This window comes from Zingiber officinale, chromosome 10B (assembly GCF_018446385.1).
Source record: "Zingiber officinale cultivar Zhangliang chromosome 10B, Zo_v1.1, whole genome shotgun sequence".
Taxonomy (NCBI): domain Eukaryota; kingdom Viridiplantae; phylum Streptophyta; class Magnoliopsida; order Zingiberales; family Zingiberaceae; genus Zingiber; species Zingiber officinale.
The window spans coordinates 74,423,678-74,445,773 of NC_056005.1; positions in this window are offsets into that span (position 1 = coordinate 74,423,678).

The following is a 22,096-nucleotide window of genomic DNA, read 5'->3' on the forward strand; positions in this document are numbered from 1 at the left end:
GTCTATAACCAAAATACCCTAAAAGTTGAAGAAACAACTAATGTAATCTTTGATGAAGAAAATAACCTACCTAATATAAATGAAAATGTTGACATTAACCCAAGAATTATAGAAGATGAAGAAATTCAACCTAACACTAGACCAGAGGAACCAACTACTGGCTCAAGTATAAGACCAACCAGAATAAGTACTTCTCACCCACATGACCAAATTTTGGGTGACCCAAACCTAGGAGTTAGAACTAGAGCTTCTTATAGAAACCTGAGTCAGATTGCACTTATCTCTAAAATTGAGCCTAAGACTATAGAAGAAGCTCTACCTGACCCAGACTGGATCATTGCTATGCAGGAAGAGAACCCAATTTGATAGAAATCAAGTCTGGGAATTTATATCTAAACCCTTAGATAAGTCCATAATTGACACCAAATGGGTATTTAGGAACAAATTGAATGATCAGGGTGATATAGTAAGAAATAAGGTCAGACTAGTAGCCAAAGGGTTTAGCCAGGTTGAAGGTTTAGACTATGATGAAACCTATGCACCAGTAGCTAGACTTGAATCCATTAGGATGCTGTTAGCATATGCAGCACATAAAGGATTTAGGTTATACCAAATGGATGTCAAGTCAGTCTTCTTAAATGGGTTTATTAAGGAAGAGGTCTATGTAAGCCAACCCCCCGGATTTGAGGACGTAGACAAACCAAACCATGTATTCAGACTGAAAAATGTCTTATATGGCCTAAAACAAGCACACAGGGCATGGTATGAACAGTTATCTAATTACCTAATATCCAAGGGCTTTAACCAAGGTCAAATAGATCAGACCTTATTTGTCAAAACCTTAGAGAAAGACATCTTCATAGCCCAAATCTATGTTGATAATATAATTTTTGGCTCAACCAACACTAAACTTTTAAAAAAAATTGTTAAATTAATGGAAAATGAATTTGAAATGAGTTTAGTAAGGGAACTGAAATTTGTCTTAGCCTTACAAATTAAACAAGCCAAAGATGGAATCTATATTTATCAAACTAAATATGCTAAGGAACTAATTAAAAAATTTAGAATAAAAAATTCTAAAATTATAAATACACCAATGGCAACTAATATCAACATTGATTCTGACCCTGAAGGAAAACCAGTAGATCCAAAACACTATAGAAGTGTAATAGGTAACTTACTCTACCTAACTGCAAGTCGACCCGATATACAATTTGTAGTAGGTATGTGCGCAAGATACCAATCTTGTACAAAAGAGTCACATCTAACATATGCTAAAAGAATACTTAAGTACATTAAGGGCACCCTAAATGTAGGACTCTAGTACCCTAGAACTTGCACCTTTGACCTTTTTGGCTATTCTGATTTAGACTATGCCGGGTGCAAACTAGATAGAAAAAGCACAAGTGGTAGCTGCCAAATTCTAGGTCAGTGCCTAGTAAGTTGGTCAAGCAGAAAGCAACATTGCGTTGCTTTATCCACTACTAAAGCTGAATACATAGCCCTAGGAAAATATGCTTCTCCACTTTTGTGGATGATGCATACACTAAAAGACTATCAACTAGAATATAAAATACAAAAATTTTAATTGATAATATAAGTTTAATTAATCTAACCAAAAATCCAATTCACCACTCTAGGACCAAACACATAGAGGTAAAACGTCTCCGCCATGCACTTTCTACCTGTGTACTTGCATTTACCTCCCTCCATATCCGTGAGACCGGCTCTAGGGGGGCCGCTGATGTGGCAGTTCCACATAGAGGTAAAACACCATTTTGTAAGGGATCATGTAGCTAAAGGTGAAATTGTACTTAATGTTGAGTCCAAATCAAACATAGCTGACATTTTCACAAAACCCTTACCTGAACTTGAGTTCAGTGTGTTAGAGTGTATACTAAAAGCCTAGCTTTCGGTATAAACATTTATCTAGAAATAAGAATCACATTGGTCAAATGTCTACATTTGTGATAAATGTAGTTGTTCAATTAATTTATATTGTAGATAACATAGTGTGTGGTGTCACACACAGAGGATCATGTTATCAGTACCTTATAAATTATAAACAGTAGCTCACGACCAAAATGGAAAGGAACAAACCATTAGAAGGTCGTAGTGTAATTAGGTATCAGTTTATCTTGACTGTATAATTACACTAGTACACTTAGAGTGCATTGAGTAGGACCATTTGAGGTCGTTTCTTTTATACTGATTTTATAAAGAAACAAAGACCTCGGTTATTATGGAAGTGTGTGCTCTTAATCCTAATATAATAACAAGCACATATATTTGATATTTATTTCTTTAATTTATCAATGGGTGAGATTTAGTTTGATAAATCAATAAGCCCGATAAGTTGGGAAATGATATCACTTATAGTGTGTGTTGTTGATTATAAAAGGAAACTGTGTCCTAGAAAACTAGGTTGAGAATGTCCCCAAGAGGAGCTCATAAGGATTGTCATGTTAAATCCTGCAGGTGGACATAGTCCGACATGATGATAAGGTTGAGTGGTACTACTATTGAACTAAGATATTAATTAAGTGAGTTGTCAGTAACTCATTTAATTAGTGGATATTCATTATCTTAAACACAGCGAGACTCACATACTCATAATAAGAAGGAGCCCAAAAATGTAATTTGAGATTGGTACGGTAGTTCAATAATAGTTATCTAGTGGAATGAATTATTATTGATAAAATTAAGTTGTGTGTTCGGGGCGAACACGGGATGCTTAATTTTATCGGGAGACCAAAACCAATTCCTCCTCTCGGTCCCTATCGTAACCTCTAGTATATAGAGATTTATACCCACCGATACCCACCTTCTTACCCATCCCCGGCCAAGCTAGCTTGGAACCCAAGCTAGGGCCGCCAAGACCAAGTGGATGAGCGATGGTGGCCGGCCAAAGCTTGGGTCCCAAGCTTAGGTGGCGGCCACTAGAATATTAAAAGGATTTTATTAAAATTATTTCTTATGTGGATATCATGTTTTTAAAGAGAGTTAAAAATTAAAATTTCCTTTTATAACTTTCTACAAAAGATTAAGAGAAGAGATTAATCTCTTTCCTTATTTGTAGTTTAAAAGGATGGTTTTAATTTTGGTAAAAACTTTCCTTATTTGTAAATCATCTACATGATTAAAGAGAGTTTAAAATTTGAAATCTTTCCTTATTTGTTGATTAAAGGAGGATTTTAAATTTTAAGAAAACTTTCCTTTTTAAACATGTTCATGATTTAAAAGAGAGTTTAAAAATTAAATATTCTCTTTTATAAGTTTCTATAAAAGATTAAGAAAAGATTTGATATCTTTCCTTATTTGTAGATTGAAAGAGATTTTAATTTTTAGAGATAACTTTCTTTTTATCCACATGTTTAAAAGAAAGATTTTAATTTATTAAATTTCCTTTTTATAAACCAATCATGAAGGGATAAAATTATTGGAGAAATTTTTATAAATTTCCGGAAACAAATTAGGAAGTTTTAATTCTTGTTTAATTAAAACTCTCCTTAATTTGAGGAAATAAGTGGCCGGCCATGTTTTAGTGAGAAGAAAAATTATTTTAATAAAATTTTCCTTTTCATGGCAAAAGAATTAAGGAAGTTTTTTATTAAAATTTCCTTATTTGCCAAGACCAAGGATTATAAAAGAGGAGGTAGAGGAGCCTTCAAGGGTGAACAACCTCTATTATTTTCTCCCTCTTTTCTTCCTTGGTGTGGCCGGCCTCCTTCCTTTCTCTTCTCTCCATCTTGTGGCCGGACCTCTCTTCCTCCTTGAAGATCAAGTGGTGGCCGGATTTTAGCTTGGAGAAGAAGGAGAGAAAGCTTACATCCCTTGGAGCTTGATTGATGGAAAAAGATCTTCATCTCTTGGAAGCATAGTGCTTGGCCGAAACTTGAAGAAAGGAGAAGAAGGTGCTTTGGTAGTTTCTCATCTCGGAAGATCGTTGCCCACACAACGTCCGAGGTTAGAAGAGGAATACGGTAGAAGATCAAGAGGTTTTTCTATAAGGTATAACTAGTAATTTTTCTTTCCGCATCATACTAGTTATTTGTGGAAATAATACCAAATACAAGAGGCTTACGATTCTAGTATTTCGAATATATTTTTCGAAGTTGTGTTCTTTTATTTTTCTTTTCCTTGTGATTTGATTGTTCCTTTTGGTTGACCTAAAGTTATTTTAGGAAATTAAATATTAGCTTTCCATAAAAGGTTTTGTCTAGTCGGTGGTGGTTGTTCCCATATCCAAGAAGGCCATGTGCCTCGCCACGTCAGTACTGGGAACCAATTATGGAAATTAATATTTAATGGAATTAATAACTTAGGTGATTTGGATCAAACGTGTTAAGTTCCACAGGAGATCCAAGTCTAAACCTTAAAGAACAAATAGATTAAGTTTTGGATCAAACGTGTTAAGTTCCGTAGGCGATCCAAAATTTAATTTAAAAGAACATATGGTAGCTAGGAAAAGGTTCAGACCTTTGTATAAAATTTTTGTACAGTGGAACCTCTAGGTTTTCCGAGTAGCAACCAACAATTGGTATCAGTGCTAGGGTTTTGCCTCTGTGTATTTGGTATTAGTTTAATTATGCACATGTCATACATAATTTAGGCAGGATAATAGTAGGATGTGCTAACTTTGTGGATGCAGGATCCAACTATTATGGCTTATAGTTTTATGTGTGTGATTGGACCCTTGGACATGTCAAGGGCATTTATATGTGTGTGCATGATTGTATTATAAAATACAGCAGGAGCTGTATTTAGTTTTATTAGGATTTTATTTTTTGATCTAGATACATGTACATTCCTTTTATGGAATATAGGATCAAAATTGTAAAATTCTATTTATGTCGCGGATCGAATCTTGCAAAGCGTGGAACCTTCTAAGGACTAGAGGCGCAGCGGAACAAGGAGCAAGATGGATGCGACAGCTAGAGGCAGCAGCTTGGGATGACAACACACGGAGGACAACTAGAGATAAAAGCCATAATTGTTGAAAATTAGATTTTCTATTTATTGCTTTTATATTGTGCTATGTATGCATGTTAGTTTACAAGTTTAGTAGGCTAGCATAGTTAAAATTCCTCATTAATAAATAACTAAGTGGGAGAGGGATTTTTAAGTAAATCTCATGGTCTCCATTACTGGTTTGTAAGTGATGCAAACAAGCTTGCGCGTTGGCTCTGAGTGCCTTCCTCCATAACGGATGAGCTTATTTGCGGATCACTAGAACAGACTTCCATTTTTGGATGACTATAGGAAGTTAATTAAGAGCGTGTGATCTTCCCTAACGGAAGGGGCATAATCTTATTAATGGACTTAGTGTCAAGTAATGGTATACACTTAGACACATCTAATAGTATCCTCCCCATCGGAGTCACTGCTATTATTTTTGTGACCAAATGAGACCAACTATTAATTTGTCATAAAACTAGGTTGACAAGATAATAAAATTAAAGGGTTAAACCCCCTCTTACAAATGATTGATTTTGTATACGTCCACACTAACGTGGCATACAAAATTAACGGTGTTTGAGATAATTTTATTTGTCATAAAGTTACGTTGACAAGATAGTTAATGGGTAAAACCCTCCTCTTACAAATGTTAATTTTATATACGTCCACACTAACGTGGCATGCAAAATTCACGGTGTTTTGAGGTGTTGGTAAATTTAAATAGTATTGTTAGAGGAATCAATATTATTTTAAATTTAGAGTCTTGACCAAATATTTGATTAAAGATAGATCAACTATTAATTTTATTCGTCATAAAGTAAGGATGACGAGATAATAAAATTAAATAATAAAATTTCCTCTTTGAATTTGTATACGTCCACACTAACGTGGCATACAAAATTCATGGGGATTTTTAAGAAGTTGGTCTTAACCAAATATTTTTGTGATTCTTAGGATGATGGTCAATCCCTAGCTGATATACTTTAGTATAGACTTAGTGGTCCCAATTATAATTAATTGGAAATAGGATTTGGACATTAAGGTAGACTGTCCTTTTAGAACTAAGAATAATAAAGGTGTATTTAATTCATTAGTTGATACATGTTTAGTGGAGTTATCTACCGGTACCTGGAGTGTAGATACAAGATGCCATTAATCATGTCTGCAATTCATTGCAGGGTTCCAGGAAACCCGACAACTAAATGAAAGGTAAATCATCGTCCACATGGGCACTACTGTAAAAGTGGTAGCTATTGCAGTGGGAGATGTTTATCCTTTGATAAGAATAAAATATGGATTGTCTTTACGTACCAAGTTTAGAAAGAACCTGATTTCAGTTTCTAAACTATTATAGATATTGTGTCTATTTTGATAACAAAGTTGTTATCAAGAAAAATAGGGAAGTTATCTATTCTGGTATGATGGTTGACAATTTATAATCCAATAACTCCCACGATGCAACAAATGGAAATTAGTAACACATCTTCTAATTTTAAGAGAAAGCAACCTTCGGAAATGAACCAATTATATCTTTGGCATCTAAGGCTAGGTTATATTAACTTGAGTATGATTCATTGGTAACTGATGAACTTTTGGGTTCATTAGTAGTGGAAATCTTTCCAACCTACGAGTCTTACTTGGAAGGAAAAATAACCAAGAAGCTTTCAAGTCTAAGGGGTATGGAGTCAAAGATATGTTGAAATTGGTTCATTCTGATTTGTGTGATCCTATGACTATCCAAGCAAGAGGTTGTTTCAAATATTTCGTCTATTTTATAGACAACTATTTGATATACGGATACATTTACTTGATGTGCCACAAGTCTAAGTGCTTTGATTAGTTCAAAGAGTATGAGGCTGATGTGGAGAAATGTCAAGGTAAAAGTATCAAGACACTACGGTGAGATCGTAGTGGCAAGTACCTCTTGGGAGAATTTAGGAGTCACTTATCAAGTAGGGATTCAATCCCAACTAACTACACCTGGTATATCCCAACAGAATGGTGTAGAAAAAGGAAGGTATAGGACTCTTATGGAAATAAGTAGATTGATGATGAGTTATTTAGAAAATTACCAAATTCATTTTAAGGATATACTCTGGAAACGGAAGTGAACATAGTACCTTCCAAAGTCAGAACTCTCTACTCATATAGAATTGCTGAATAGGTAAGCCTATTTTGAAGCATATTCGGATTCGGTAGTCCAACACATATGTTGAAGAGAGACAATGATAAGTTGGACAAGAATTCACTTGTTTGTGGGTTATCCTAGAGAAATGAAAGTAGGTTTATAGTCTTAAAAATCAGAAGGTTATTGTTAGCATCAATGACCGATTTTTAGAAAAGGACTATGTAATAAACCTCATGCCCATAAGTAAATTTGTTCTTAAGGAAATAATAAAGGACATGTCTAATCTAGTACCAACTGTACAAGATGAAATATCACAAGAAACTGCAACACGTATCACAAATGATACACAATTGCAGAAAGTGCCTCATCGTAGTGGGAGGGGTGTTAGGCAACCTAAAAAGATTTATGTTTTGGGAGAGTTTTTGGACTCGATCCCTGGAGGATATGAACCTGATCTCCGGACATATGACGAAGCACTCCAAGATAAAGATGCAATATCTTGGCAAAGAGTAATGAATAACAGAATTAGAATATATGTATTCTAATAAAATCTGGAAGCTTATAGAACCACCAAATAGTATAAAAGCCTTTGGGTGTAAAAAGGTTTATATTAGGAAAAGAGGGATAGACAGGAAGGTAGAAACTTTCAAAGCAAGGCTAGACGAAAAAGAAAACTTTTTCACTGGTAGCCATGCTTAAGTCTATCCGGATTCTTTTATCTATTTGGCAAGTGGATGTCAAGACAGCATTCCTTAATGGAAGTCTTGAAGAAAACATCCATATAAAGCAACCAGAAGGGTTCATTGCAAAGGGCTAAGAGCATCTTGTGTGTAAGCTCAATCAGTCTATAGACTGAGGCAAAACTTTAAGGTCTTGGAACATCCGGTTTATCAAAGTAATCCAGATCTATGGATTTAGTAACCGAATAAGTCTTGTGTATACAAAAGATGTGATGGAAACGTGGTGGTATTTCTTGTACTATACTTAGATAACATTTTTGGTAGTTGGAAACAATATCAAAATGTTGTCAGAAGTAAGGGTATGGTTGTCCAAACAATTCGATATAAAGGACTTGAGAGAATGTATATATTCTTGAGATCAAAGTAATAAGGGATCGTAAGAAAAGAATATTTTACTTATCCCAAGCTTCATACATCGGAAAAATCCTTGCTCGTTTTAAGCATACAAAACTCCAAGAAAGGTTTCTTACCTTTTCAGGATGGAGTAACTTTATCTAAAGATATGTCTCTGTAGACATCAAAGGAGATAAAGGAAATAAAGGCAGTTCTTTATGCTACGGCTGTTGGAAGCCTAATGTATGCTATGCACGAGATTAGAAATCTGTTTTGCCAAGGGCATAGTTAGCAGATATCAAAGTAAGCCTGGACAAGGACAGTAGACTGCAGTAAAGCATATATTGTAGTACCTTAGAGGCACTAGAGATTATATGCTAGCTTACAAGGCAGTTAATTTAGTCCTTGTGGGTTGCATGGATTTTGACTTCCAATCGGATAGGGACAATAATAAGTCAACCTCGGGGTTTTGTGTTACCTTTAGGAGGTAAAGTCATAACTATGGAAGAGTGATAAGCATAGGTATTTTTCTGAACTCCACCATAGAAGCTTAGTATATGGCAAGCCTCTGAGGTAGCCATAAAAGCTGAATGACTCAATAACCTCAAGATAGACTTAGATATGATTTCTGGTTTGTCCAAAAATTATTACAATTTATTGTAATAATGTTGGTGCAGTAGCAAACTCGAAGAAACCATAAGTCTATAAGGCAAGTAAACACAATAGAGCGCAAGTACCACCCAATATGAGGAATCGTATAAACGAGGAGAAGTTGTTGCCGCCTAGATTGCATCAGGTGATGACCTATAGATCCTTTCACTAAGGTCCTTAAGGCAAGAGCTTTTGATGGGCATGTTGAAGGGATGAGAATCAGATGTATGGCAGCAGATATGGCAGCTTAGTCTTTTAGTATAAGTGGGAGATTGTTAGAGTGTATACTAAAAGCCTAGCTTTTGGTATAAACATTTATCTAGAAATAAGAATCACATTGGTCAAATGTCTACATTTGTGATAAATGTAGTTGTTCAATTAATTTATATTGTAGATAACATAGTGTGTGGTGTCACACACAGAGGATCATGTTATCAGTACCTTATAAATTATAAATAGTAGCTCACGACCAAAATGGAAAGGAACAAACCATTAGAAGGTCGTAGTGTAATTAGGTATCAGTTTATCTTGACTGTATAATTACACTAGTACAATTAGAGTGTATTGAGTAGGACCATTTGAGGTCGTTTCTTTTATACTGATTTTATAAAGAAACAAAGACCTCGGTTATTATGGAAGTGTGTGCTCTTAATCCTAATATAATAACAAGCACATATATTTGATATTTATTTCTTTTATTTATCAATGGGTGAGATTTAGTTCGATGAATCAATAAGCCCGATAAGTTGAGAAATGGTATCACTTATAGTGTGTGTTGTTGATTATAGAAGGAAACTGTGTCCTAGAGATACTAGGTTGATAATGTCCTCAAGAGGAGCTCATAAGGATTGTCATGTTAAACCCTGTAGGTGGACTTAGTCCGACATGATGATAATGTTGAGTGGTACTACTCTTGGACTAAGATATTAATTAAATGAGTTATCAGTAACTCACTTAATTAGTGGACATTCGATATCTTAAACACAGGGAGACTAACACACTCATAATAAGAAGGAGCCCAAAATGTAATTTGGGATTGGTGCGATAGTTCAATAATAGTTCTCTAGTGGAATGAATTATTATTGATAAAATTAAGTTGTGTTCGGGCGAACACGGGATGCTTAATTTTATCGGAGACCAAAACCAATTCCTCCTCTCATCCCTATCGTAGCCTCTAGTATATAGAGATTTATACCCACCGGATACCCACCTTCTTACCCATCCAATGGGGCCAAGCTAGCTTGGAACCCAAGCTAGGCCACCAAGTGGATGAGCCAAGTTGGTGGCCTGCCAAAGCTTGGGTCCCAAGCTTAGGTGGCCGGCCACTAGAATATTAAAAGGATTTTATTAAAATTATTTCTTATGTGGATATCATGTTTTTAAAAGAGAGTTAAAAATTAAAATTTCCTTTTATAACTTTCTACAAAAGATTAAGAGAAGAGATTAATCTCTTTCCTTATTTGTAGTTTAAAAGGATGGTTTTAACTTTTGGTAAAAACTTTCCTTATTTGTAAATCATCTACATGATTAAAAGAGAGTTTAAAATTTGAAATCTTTCCTTATTTGTTGATTAAAGGAGGATTTTAAATTTTAAGAAAACTTTCCTTTTAAACATGTTCATGATTTAAAGAGAGTTTAAAAATTAAATATTCTCTTTATAAGTTTCTACAAAAGATTAAGAAAAGATTTGATATCTTTCCTTATTTGTAGATTGAAAGAGATTTTAATTTTTAGAGATAACTTTCTTTTTATCCACATGTTTAAAAGAAAGATTTTAATTTATTAAATTTCCTTTTTATAAACCAATCATGAAGGGATAAAATTATTGGAGAAATTTTTATAAATTTCCGGAAACAAATTAGGAAGTTTTAATTCTTGTTTAATTAAAACTCTCCTTGATTTGAGGAAATAAGTGGCCGGCCATGTTTTAGTGAGAAGAAAAATTATTTTAATAAATTTTCCTTTTCATGGCAAAAGAATTAAGGAAGTTTTTTATTAAAATTTCCTTATTTGCCAAGACCAAGGATTATAAAAGAGGAGGTAAAGGAGCCTTCAAGGGTGAACAACCTCTATTATTTTCTCCCTCTTTTCTTCCTTGGTGTGGCCGGCCTCCTTCCTTTCTCTTCTCTCCATCTTGTGGCCGGACCTCTCTTCCTCCTTGAAGATCAAGTGGTGGCCGGATTTTAGCTTGGAGAAGAAGGAGAGAAAGCTTACATCCCTTGGAGCTTGATTGATGGAAAAAGATCTTCATCTCTTGAAGCATAGTGCTTGGCCGAAACTTGAAGAAAGGAGAAGAAGGTGCTTTGGTGGTTTCTCATCTCGGAAGATCGTTGCCCACACAACGTCCGAGGTTAGAAGAGGAATACGGTAGAAGATCAAGAGGTTTTTCTATAAGGTATAACTAGTAATTTTTCTTTCCGCATCATACTAGTTATTTATGGAAATAATACCAAATACAAGAGACTTACGATTCTAGTATTTCGAATATGTTTTTCGAAGTTGTGTTCTTTTATTTTTCTTTTCCTTGTGATTTGATTGTTCCTTTTGGTTGACCTAAAGTTATTTTAGGAAATTAAATATTAGCTTTCCATAAAAGGTTTTGTCTAGTCGGTGGTGGTTGTTCCCATATCCAAGAAGGCCATGTGCCTCGCCACGTTAGTACTGGGAACCAATTATGGAAATTAATATTTAATGGAATTAATAACTTAGGTGATTTGGATCAAACGTGTTAAGTTCCGTAGGAGATCCAAGTCTAAACCTTAAAGAACAAATAGATTAAGTTTTGGATCAAACGTGTTAAGTTCCGCAGGCGATCCAAAATTTAATTTAAAAGAACACATGGTAGCTAGGAAAAGGTTCAGACCTTTGTACAAAATTTTTGTACAGTGGAACCTCTAGGTTTTCCGAGTAGCAACCAACACAGTGCCCTTAGAAGACAAATATAAATGTGTTGGGTAGAATAGATCTTGATTTTCAATCCAACTTCGTACATCTAATTTTAAAAATTTCTTTTGGTGTTCAAAATTACTTAATCTTAAAATCATCTTTTAAAATTCTAGGAAAAATAATGTTTTCAAAATCCCAATCTTATTAGTTTTTCAAAATTTGGACCTAGCCTAGGATCTTCCCCTTAGATATCATGCTCCCCTAGTTTCAACCAGAGCATCTCACAAACACCTTAGGCATAACTTGTTTGTGTTTGAAAGAAACTTAGAACAGCGTGAGATGCATAGGGTACAACCTGAACTCCAGAATGCTTATTTTTGTGCATCATAGTGAGTCTGGGCGTTAAAAACTAACTTTACATTAATCAAGTTAAGTAATCCAGCCCTAGTCAAATCTAACTGGATTACTAACTCAACTTGACTAACCAAGTGAAAACTGTTGCCCTCTAGGTATTCAGCCAGTAGCTAAAGGTTAGACAATTGGTTAAGGATATTTAAATTTCAAGTTGACTCATGCTTGCACTTTAGGGCTCTGATACCTCACTAAAGGAAATTGGTTAATTTGAAATCCATTTAACTTAACTCATGCTTGGACATTAGGTTCTTAAATAATTGCTCCTCCTTTGCCTTTAATTTAAAATCCTTTATTCGTCTTTAAAATTAACTAAGTCAAATTAAAAGATTTTTTTTTAATATTTTTTCAAAAAAAAAAATTTCCTTACAACTTAGCTAACTATTTCCTAAAAATGTTCTATTCAAGCATTTTACAAAAAGTCTCAAGGTTACCTTTTTTATTTTAAGCTGTTAAGAAATTATTCGAAAAGCTTTTCAAAATCAATGTCTTTTAAAAGTCTTTAAAATTTTAACGAAATATTTTTCAACAAAGCCTTTCGAAACTAGCTAAGTCATTTTTCATTGCAAAACTTAAGCTTACTATTTTCAAAACTTGCCTTTCGAAAATCGTTTATTTTTATATTTTTCAAATTTTAACCTCAATTCGCCCAAATTTTGGCTAAGTAAAAGGAGTTGTTCAAAACTAAAGAAATTTCAATTTAGCTATCTTTCGATTCAAAGAAAAATCTTTTTAGCTAAATTACTAAACTTTCTTCTGCTTTAATTTGTTTACTTCAAAAACAAGCTTTTACTTAGCAAATTTCACTTACAAGTTGTTTTAAAATGTTGTTTTAACAAGTGTAATTTTTTTTAGTCCTTTCATCCTGTCTTTTCCCTACAAAAGTTTTTTGATATATGGCAAAGGGGGAGAGTAGGATAAATTCAAATTATGGTTAAGAAAAGGAGAGCTCTTATTAAGGGGGAGCCTTAGACATTTAGCTTGCTTATGTTCTTACTTGAACTCTTTACTTAAAAAGCTTGCTTATGTTTATTGATACATTCGTTTACTTATGCTTGTTTTACTTACCTTTGAATGTAAGTTGCCATAATCAAAAAGGGAGAGATTGTTTGTGCGGGAAGCATCCGACGATCGAACCAGTGTTTTGATAATGGCAAAGGATTCAAAGTTAAGGTTTTGTTGTGATCTAACAGTTTGAATGAACTTGCAGGAAAGTCCTAAGTGTACTTAGGCAAAAGTCCTAGCTGTGGTTAGGCAGGTGGAAAACCCTAGGGGGTGGTAACCCTAGGTCATAAGGAGTGGTAACCCTATGTGGAAAGTCTTGGCTGGTCGAGGGCTTCAGGCAAAAGTCCTAAGGGGTGATAACCCTACGTGGAAAATCCTGGTGTCGCGAACCAGGTGGAAGACTGGACGGGTCGGGGAGCGGGCGCCCAACAGAAAGTCCGGAAGCATCAAGCGCTGAGTAAAAGTCCAGTCTATCTGGAGGATCACACTAGCAACAGGTAACTCTCCTGAGTGGAGTAGGTGAGGACGCATTTCCCACAGAGGGAACAGTAGGCGTCAAGTCGACCTAGGGTTTCCGATTGAAAATCGAAGTCAAACCCAGGATAGTCCGGAGACTATCAATATTTTATTCACTATGATTATTATGTGCTAACTTTATTTTGCAGGGTATGTGTTTGGGACTAACACATTTTGTAAGAACAAAGGAGCATTTTTCACCTCGGATGAACAGTACCCGAGGTGCCTCCATGGAGCTTGGAGGCACCTCAAGTACAAGGTGGAGGTTGTCTGCGAGAAGGAGCTGGAGGCGCCTTCATGGGCACTGAAGGCGCCTTCAGGTGGATAACGAGCAGCGGTCAAAGCCTGATCGACAGCAATCGAAGCGGGATAAAACTTAGGGTCTAAGGCGCCTTGGAGCTTGATAGAGGCGCCTTGAACACCCTTTATAATAGAGTCTCGACCAGCAACTCAACACAACGAATTCTAAGCAATCCTTCTGCGACAATCTGCTAACGAGATGATCCCGAAGTGTTGTAACAAACTCCCGATGACCCGGAGCTTCAGTTTTCATTTCTCTGTTGTCGGTATTAAGTTAATTGTTGTTTTTCTCTGTACTTAACTTGTAATAATTTTTGAGATTATAAGTGTTGCCCAACATAAACGCTCAATGAGCGTGGGCCTTGGAGTAGGAGTCGTAACAGGTGTAACGACCCGCCTTCTACTAACTAGGCTGTAAGGCCGATCGTCACATTATGCTGTGCTAAACTATTCCCTGACCATTACTAAATCTAAATGCGGAAGCTGTACTAATTAACATTTTGCTAAACAACTAACATTTCTTAGTTCTATACATGCTAAGGGAGGTAAACTGACCATTCATAACATGTTTTACCTTCCTCATGGCCAAGGAACTGAACTTAGACACCTCCCCGCTGATACCAGACCTCCCAATCGATCCACGGATCGATTGGAATAGTCGGATCGATCCAGCCGGCTACTGTATGCGGGACATAGGTTGGATCGATCCAGCACGCTACTGTGCTCGGGCAATAATCTGGATCGACCGGCTGATCGATCCAGGCTGGTCAATCGATCTAGTGATCGATCCCAGGGCCTTCTGTTCGCGACAGAATTGGCTGGATCGATCGGCTGATCGATCCAGACACCTACTGTTCGCGAGCCAAATCGCCCAGTCGATCAGTTGATCGATTGGAGACCCTCGAATCGATCAGCTGATCAATCCGAGTTTCTGATTTCGACCAAAGGTCTGATTTCAGCACTTGTTCGTGCCAAAATCACCTACAACAATTCTAAACCAAATACCAAACATTCTAACAACATTTAAATGACATTCTAAGCATGATTACTAACAATCTAAACAGGTCTTTCATAATTCATGCATCAAAACAACTAAAAATGCGGAAATTAACATGATATAAATCTAAAGTATTAGTTTGCTAGTTTCTCCAAGATCTCTACTCCAGGTTCCTTCCACACACATCTTCATCATTGCATTGACCTTCAGCCTCCGCTAGTCCATCTTCCCTTTACCTTTATCTGCAGTATAAGGAAAAAGGAAGTATCTATAAGCTTTCGCTTAGTAAGAAACCATCTACCTCACAAAAACATGCATACGATGCATTTATGCTTTTAAAACATGCTATTTGAAACATGTACTGATTAAACTAAAACATGGCATGCTATCAAACAATACATGTAAATCAAAAGCTAAACATGGTATACCATCATCTAACGCACGTGTAACCGAAAGCTGAGCATAGTGTTATCATACATAACCATAAAAATGAACTGAACTGAAGCATAAACGGAGCTAATTCTAGCAAATGCTAAAGCTACACTGATCTCACCTAACTGTTTTGTGAGAGATTAAAACTACATACATAATAGATGAAAATATATAAACATGCTGCTGTTTGGGCCCGGCAACTGTACGTGCTATGCGCGCGTCCCTAACTAGACCCGGGTTTGCAAGTTCCGAATTTAGAAAGGTTTACTAGGTTATCTAAACCTAGGGGCCGACTATGGGAGCCCAGCCCAATGGATATCTAATCCTGTACAGTGCCACTGAAAAGTAAAATACTGAATATAACTAATTATTGCTTGTCTTGCTCTTTCTAGGTTATCTGAACCTAGAGCTAGGTTATCTGAACCTAGAGGCGACTATGGGAGCCCACCCATTGGACATCTAGTCCTGTAAAAGCTGAAGCAAGACTAAATAATCTGTAAAAATGCTTCTATTGCATTTATCTAAGCTACTAAAATGCCTAAGTTGCATTTTACTACGATAAACTATTTAATCGAACACTTGGTGTGCGCTAATTCACATCCCTTGTGTCGAAAGTCTATATACTGCTAAACTAAAACGTAAAATCCATACGGAAGCTACTTATACTGCAGGTGAGGGGTTTCTTACCTCGTACGCTAATTTTCTTACAACCCTATTCGTTAGAATTCCGGTGGAGACAATCCTTTCGACAATCTCCTCACTCCAACGCGTTCTTCTCGCGGAGGGGAACGTTTTTGTGCTGGAATCGCTGTCGGAAGGTGCTCTTAGGGCCCTAGGGAGAGAACCCTAGGGTTGGCGCCGAGAGGAAGAAGGAGAAGGAGAAGAAAAATAAACCAAACCCCACTTAAATTTTCTATTTATATTAAGTGGGTATTTCGGCCCAACTCTAATATAGATATTATTGATTCCCCCTTCTTTCAGCACACCCCTGCTGAGGCTCCTGGCTAGCCGGATTCACTTAAGTCTCGGCTCGGCTAGAGGTCATGGGTTCAATTCCCGCGAAGGCCGTTTTACGCTTATATTTATTTTTGTTACTTCCGTTACTCTAAAAATTCCAGAAAAATATCTAAAAATTCCAGAAAAATCATAGAATATTTCCAAAAATAAATTTTGAGAATTTTCGGGTGTTACAATTCCCCATACCTTATAAAAAGTTCATCCTCGAACTTAGAATAATTCTGGGTACTTCTGTCTCATGCTAGCTTCTGTCTCCCAAGTTGCCAAATAACCTTGACTAATGGTACTTCCTTGTTCCGCAATTTCTTAACCGCCGGTCTATTATCCGAATAGCCGACCGTCAGAGTCTTCGCGGATCTGCACTGACCGGCTCAATCACCCGTGGCATCCGGATATGCTTCTTGATAGAGACATGAAATACATCATGGATGACATTTCCTGGGTAGCTCTAGCTCATATGCTACCTTGCCCACTCTTCTGCTCATAAGGTATGGTCCCACATATCGGGACTTAGCTTGCTCTTCTTCCCAAAACGCATTACTCCCTTCTGGGAGCTACTCGAGGAACACCGAATCCCCAACCGAAAACTCTAAAGGTCTCGATAGCTCAAGGCCTGCTCTATCCTTCATGATCCGCTTTATAGCCACCGTGGTATCTTCTACTAGATCCGAAGTTCTAGTTCTTCTGCTCACCACTCTCATACCAGCAGATTGGAGATCTACACCTCCGCCCATGAGAGCCTCGTAAAGTGCCATACCGATAGTGATTGTTGTATGCGACGCTAAGCTCGATATTTGCACCAACTTCCTCAAGTTTAGGCACATGCATATCTTCGAGCACCGATTTACTTCGCCCGTCGACCATCCGTCGAGGATGGAAAGTCTGAACTTTAACCGTGTCCAAGCTGACTGTACACACTCCGAAGTGTGATGTCTGTTCGAAATAATGGTTCGTGGGACTCCATGTAATCTAACGATCTCCTTGAGATACAACCGAGCTAGCTGTTCCATGGAGTAGGATATCCCGATGGCTAAGAAGTGGGCTGATTTAGTCAACATGTCCCAGATGGTATCAAAACCATTCGTGGTTCCGGAATCCCACTATGAAGTCCATGGAAATATCCTCCCACTTCCATTCGGGATCTGGATAGGCTGCAAAACTCCTCCTGGTCTCGATATTCCGCCTTAACCCTCTGACAAGTTAGACATATCAAGCGACGTCTCTCTTCATCCCAGGCCACCAAAAATGTTTCTTCAAGTCCTGGTACATTTTGGTGGAGCCAGGATGCATCGCATAGGGAGTCTTGTGAGCCTCATCTAAACCTTCTTTTTGAGTTCCTCCTGATCTGGAACACATAGCCTATCACCAAAATACAACACCCCGCTATCTGATATTCTGAACTCTCCACTTCCTGATTCTGCTAAACCTTGCTTGATTCTCTGAATTTCAGGATCCTGCTCCTGAGCTGCCTGGATGTCACCAAGCAAGGTAGACTCTAATGTCATAGTAGAGAGTTGTCCCACTATGAGTTCGAGACCGAAATCTGTAATCTCCTTCTGTAGGGGTGGTGACATGGCTGCTAAAGATAATAGGGCAGCGCTGGACTTTCTGCTGAGGGCGTCTGCTACCCTATTTGCTTTTCCTGGGTGGTAGAGGATGTCTATATCGTAGTCTTTGACCAGTTCTAACCATCTGCGCTGTCGCATATTCAGATCCTTCTGAGTGAAGAAGTACTTCAGACTCTGATGATCTGTATACACTCTGCACTGAGCTCCATACAAGTAATGTCTCCAAATCTTGAGAGCGAACACCACTGCTGCAAGCTCAAGGTCATGAGTGGGGTAATTCCTCTCATAATCCTTGAGTTGTCTAGAGGCGTAGGCGATCACCTTGCCATTTTGCATCAGCACTGCTCCTAGTCCCAACTTAGAGGCATCACTATAAATGTCGAAGCTGTCTGTGTTCTCTGGTAGAGTCAGAATAGGTGCACTGGTCAATCTCATTTTCAGCTGCAGTCCTCCGTCCACCGAAATTTTTCTTTTTCGGTAAGAGCTGGGGAGGCTATCTGAGAAGTCCTCACGAATTTCTGTAGTAACGCTAATCCCAAAGCTTGATCTCGCTAGCGTTCTTAGGTCTTTTCCAGCTACTCACGGGGTCTACCATGATACCATCCTTGAGATGATGTGACCTGGAAGGACACTGATCTAGCCAAAATTCACATTTTGTGAACTTGGCGTACAACTGGTTCTGCTGAAGGGTCTGTGTTCCTCATGAGTTTTGAATAGATAAGGATGTTATCGATGAATACGATAACGAACTTATCTAAGTATTCCTGAATACCCTGTTCATAAGGTCCATGAAAGTAGCTGGAGCATTTGTCACGAAAGGGCATGACTACGAACTCGTAATGTCCATATCTGGTCCTGAATGCTATGTCCCCTTCTTTAACATTCACCGATGATAACCTGATCCGAGGTCTATCTTAGAGAACACTATCGCCCTTTTTAGATCAGGTCATCTATTCCGGGAAGAGGATACCTGTTCTTGATCGTGACTTGGTTCAGTAATCTGTAATCTATGCACAGTCGCATGCTGGCGTATGAAGCCCTTGTCAAGCAGCTCCTGTAATTGCTCATGAAGTTCTTTCAGTTCTGTAAGATACCGTAAAATTTAATAATAAATATTATTGGACGAAAAATCTTATTGGATTTTTCAGGAATTTTTAGAAATTTTTTGGGATTTAAACGGAGGTCGTATGATTAGTTTTACGGGGATGGATTTATTGGGCCTGGAGAATACATGTTTGGAATACCCATTATGTGGGAGTTGATTAAGTGGTTAACTTAGAGGTTAATTAGATTAACCTAAGTATTTAATTAAGAGCTTTAAATCCCTAAATCCCCGATTTCTTCTCCTCCTTCCCGATTCTACCGAACCCACCTCCCTCTCCCGATTCTCTCTGCCCGAAACCCTTCTCCGGCGATTCCTCCTCGCCCGATCGTCGGCCGCTGCAAGTTCACTGTCGGTGAATGTCTTCTCCTCCAGCGTGCCTAGGCCGAGTCTCCCTCCTCCCTCTCCTTCTCGAGGCGTGAGGTCTTCGTCCTCTTTCTCTCTTGCGGGCGATCGACGATGATCCGGCGAAGTTAGGGCACGACAGGGGGAAGTTGATTCGCATCTTTCTTGGTGGATCAAGCCCCTCTCAGCTTTTCTATTTGATCTATTCATTGGAGGGGGTTGCGGATCGTCTCCAGTTGAGATGGATCGCGCGGATCGATTGAGAGGAAACAGAGGATCCGCGTGCTGTGGACGATCCCTGTTGCCGGCCACTGTCAATTCCACTTCTTGAAGCTGTGGAGGGTTAGCAGCTCGTGTTCCTTACAGTTGCATTTGGAGGGGAAGTTGCGGCAGAATTTAGTTTGGGGGTAAGATGTATATTAATTTGGATTAATATTGGATTAAATGCATTGATTGTTTGGCTGCATTGGATGAATTTCATTCTGGAATTTAAGGTGTTAATTGTGGATGGAGGATTGATTGATTATGGGTTGGAATTTGTGGATCAGTGGTTTATTAGGTGTTCTTGCTGGGGTGTATGCATCTGATTTAGTGTTCATAAATTTAGGTGAGTTGTTATTTAATTTTTGGTTGGATTAAGTGTGGTAGATAAATTATGTAAGATTGATTTTGGATGTTTAGTAGAGATGATATAATGGAGTTATGATCGGTTATGGATTTGAGATTCATTTGTGGATCGAGTTAAATCTAGTTAGATTTATTTGGGTGCGATTAGGGTGTTGCAGGTTGAATTGATTATGGATTGATTAGTTGAAATGGATGAATTGTGTGGGATTGATTCATGGTTAAGGAATTTGGAAATCGGCTGTGATATATTGATTTAGTTGAATCTTGGATTTATTGTTGGATTTAAGAAGTGTTGATTAGTGAGTTCGGATTGATTAATAGATTATATATTTTGTTTGGATCTAGAAGGAGTTGGATTAAGGATTGTTTGGAGGATCAATCAGAGATCAAATTTGAGTGGAGTTATCCAATTGGGATAGAGATTTTATTTAGCTATTTTAATTCATATGAATTTACCTAAATAAAATATAAATATATTAATTTCTACAGGACTTGGATTCGGGATGAGCGTCTCGACACGGGATTACTTGGCACGATCTACACTTTAAGGCGGGTATTTCTTCCTTGCTTCTATGTAGATTTTCTTTGAGCTTAGTGCATGGTTGTTATTTGACGGTTTAGGATGTTTTATCTTATATCGTGTTCGTTTGTTGCTTTCCTGCTTGATATCGATGCTTGACCCTTGCGATGATCTATTTAATTCTTATACAGTGTACACTTTGGATTATCTATACTCTGTGGTATTTGTGTACATGTAGAGTATGTATGGTAGGGGTTACTTCGTTGGTGGTATTCATATGTCGTGTATACTTCTGTCTGGTGTGATGATTGGAGTTGTGTTGATTGTATATCTGTGGTTTATACACGTATTTGATGTGTTTTTACTGGAGGATACATGTTGATTGTACATGTGGGGTTGTGTAGGTGTGTCTGTTGGGGTTATTGGAGATTTTTGGTTGACTATACATGTGTAGTTATATACATATGTTTGGTGGGATATATGGAGGTATCATGATGATTATACTCATGTTGTGGGGCACTTAGGTGGATTTAGAGTTGCATGGATGATGACGGTGTTCGTATCATGATTATATATATATATATATATATATCATGTTCATCATTCATGGCATACTGGCGACTATCGTCTCCCTTATAGTTGAGAGGGTTGTCAGTCTTTTATAGTCGTCCATTCGGCCACTGATGGAGAGTGGTAGTTTGGAGTGGAGCTAGTCCTGTCGCGCTTACTCCGCCGCTCAGTGTTCTGTCAGCCTCGACCACTCTGGAGTAGTGAGTCTTGAGGGTACAGTTGTCAGAGGGCTAGAGATGTGAGTGGTCAGGGACCCTTAGCTATGTAGTTATATAACTACTTAGCTGACCGTCCGCTTCGGCCGCCTATAGCGGTTTGTCACGGACCCGAGCCTCTCGGCCATACAGGGGTCGTGGTGTCTAGAGAGGTGGCGGGGGTGACCATGGAGCATGCATGTACATTTGCATTTGATGCGCGGTGCATCTTTGGAGATATATTTGCATACATGCCTAGTAGATAATAATTGCATGTGTTTGTGGTATGTTGCATTTGTTTGCGATATGATTGTTGTATATGGTTGTCATGCTGCATACATGTCATTTATTTTACATGTATTTGCAGTCGTATTTATATTGCACAGATCTGGTGAGTTTACTGATCATTGTACCAGGTGTCGATTCCAGATTGGGTATGTGTTTATCATCTTGACAGTTGTGGTATGTGTAGTTTTGTATGTCAGTTATGAGCATTATATCATGTGGGATATACTGATATTGATAGTTGTGTTTATTGGATATGGTAGTATGGTCATGTTCCTTATTTCCCTACTGAGACTGTATACCTTTGATCTCTATGTTTATTTATAGTCCATGCACTATCTTTTCTATTACCCGCTGAGTTACCTATACTCACCACCGCATTTGTACATTTATGTTTTCAGGTAGCAGGTAGATGGTTGGTATGTCGCTTGGAGTATCCTGTCTGCCGGGTCCTACGTCACATCCGAAGACTGTGTTCGTTTTCTATTGTATATTCTTTTCTTATTCGTG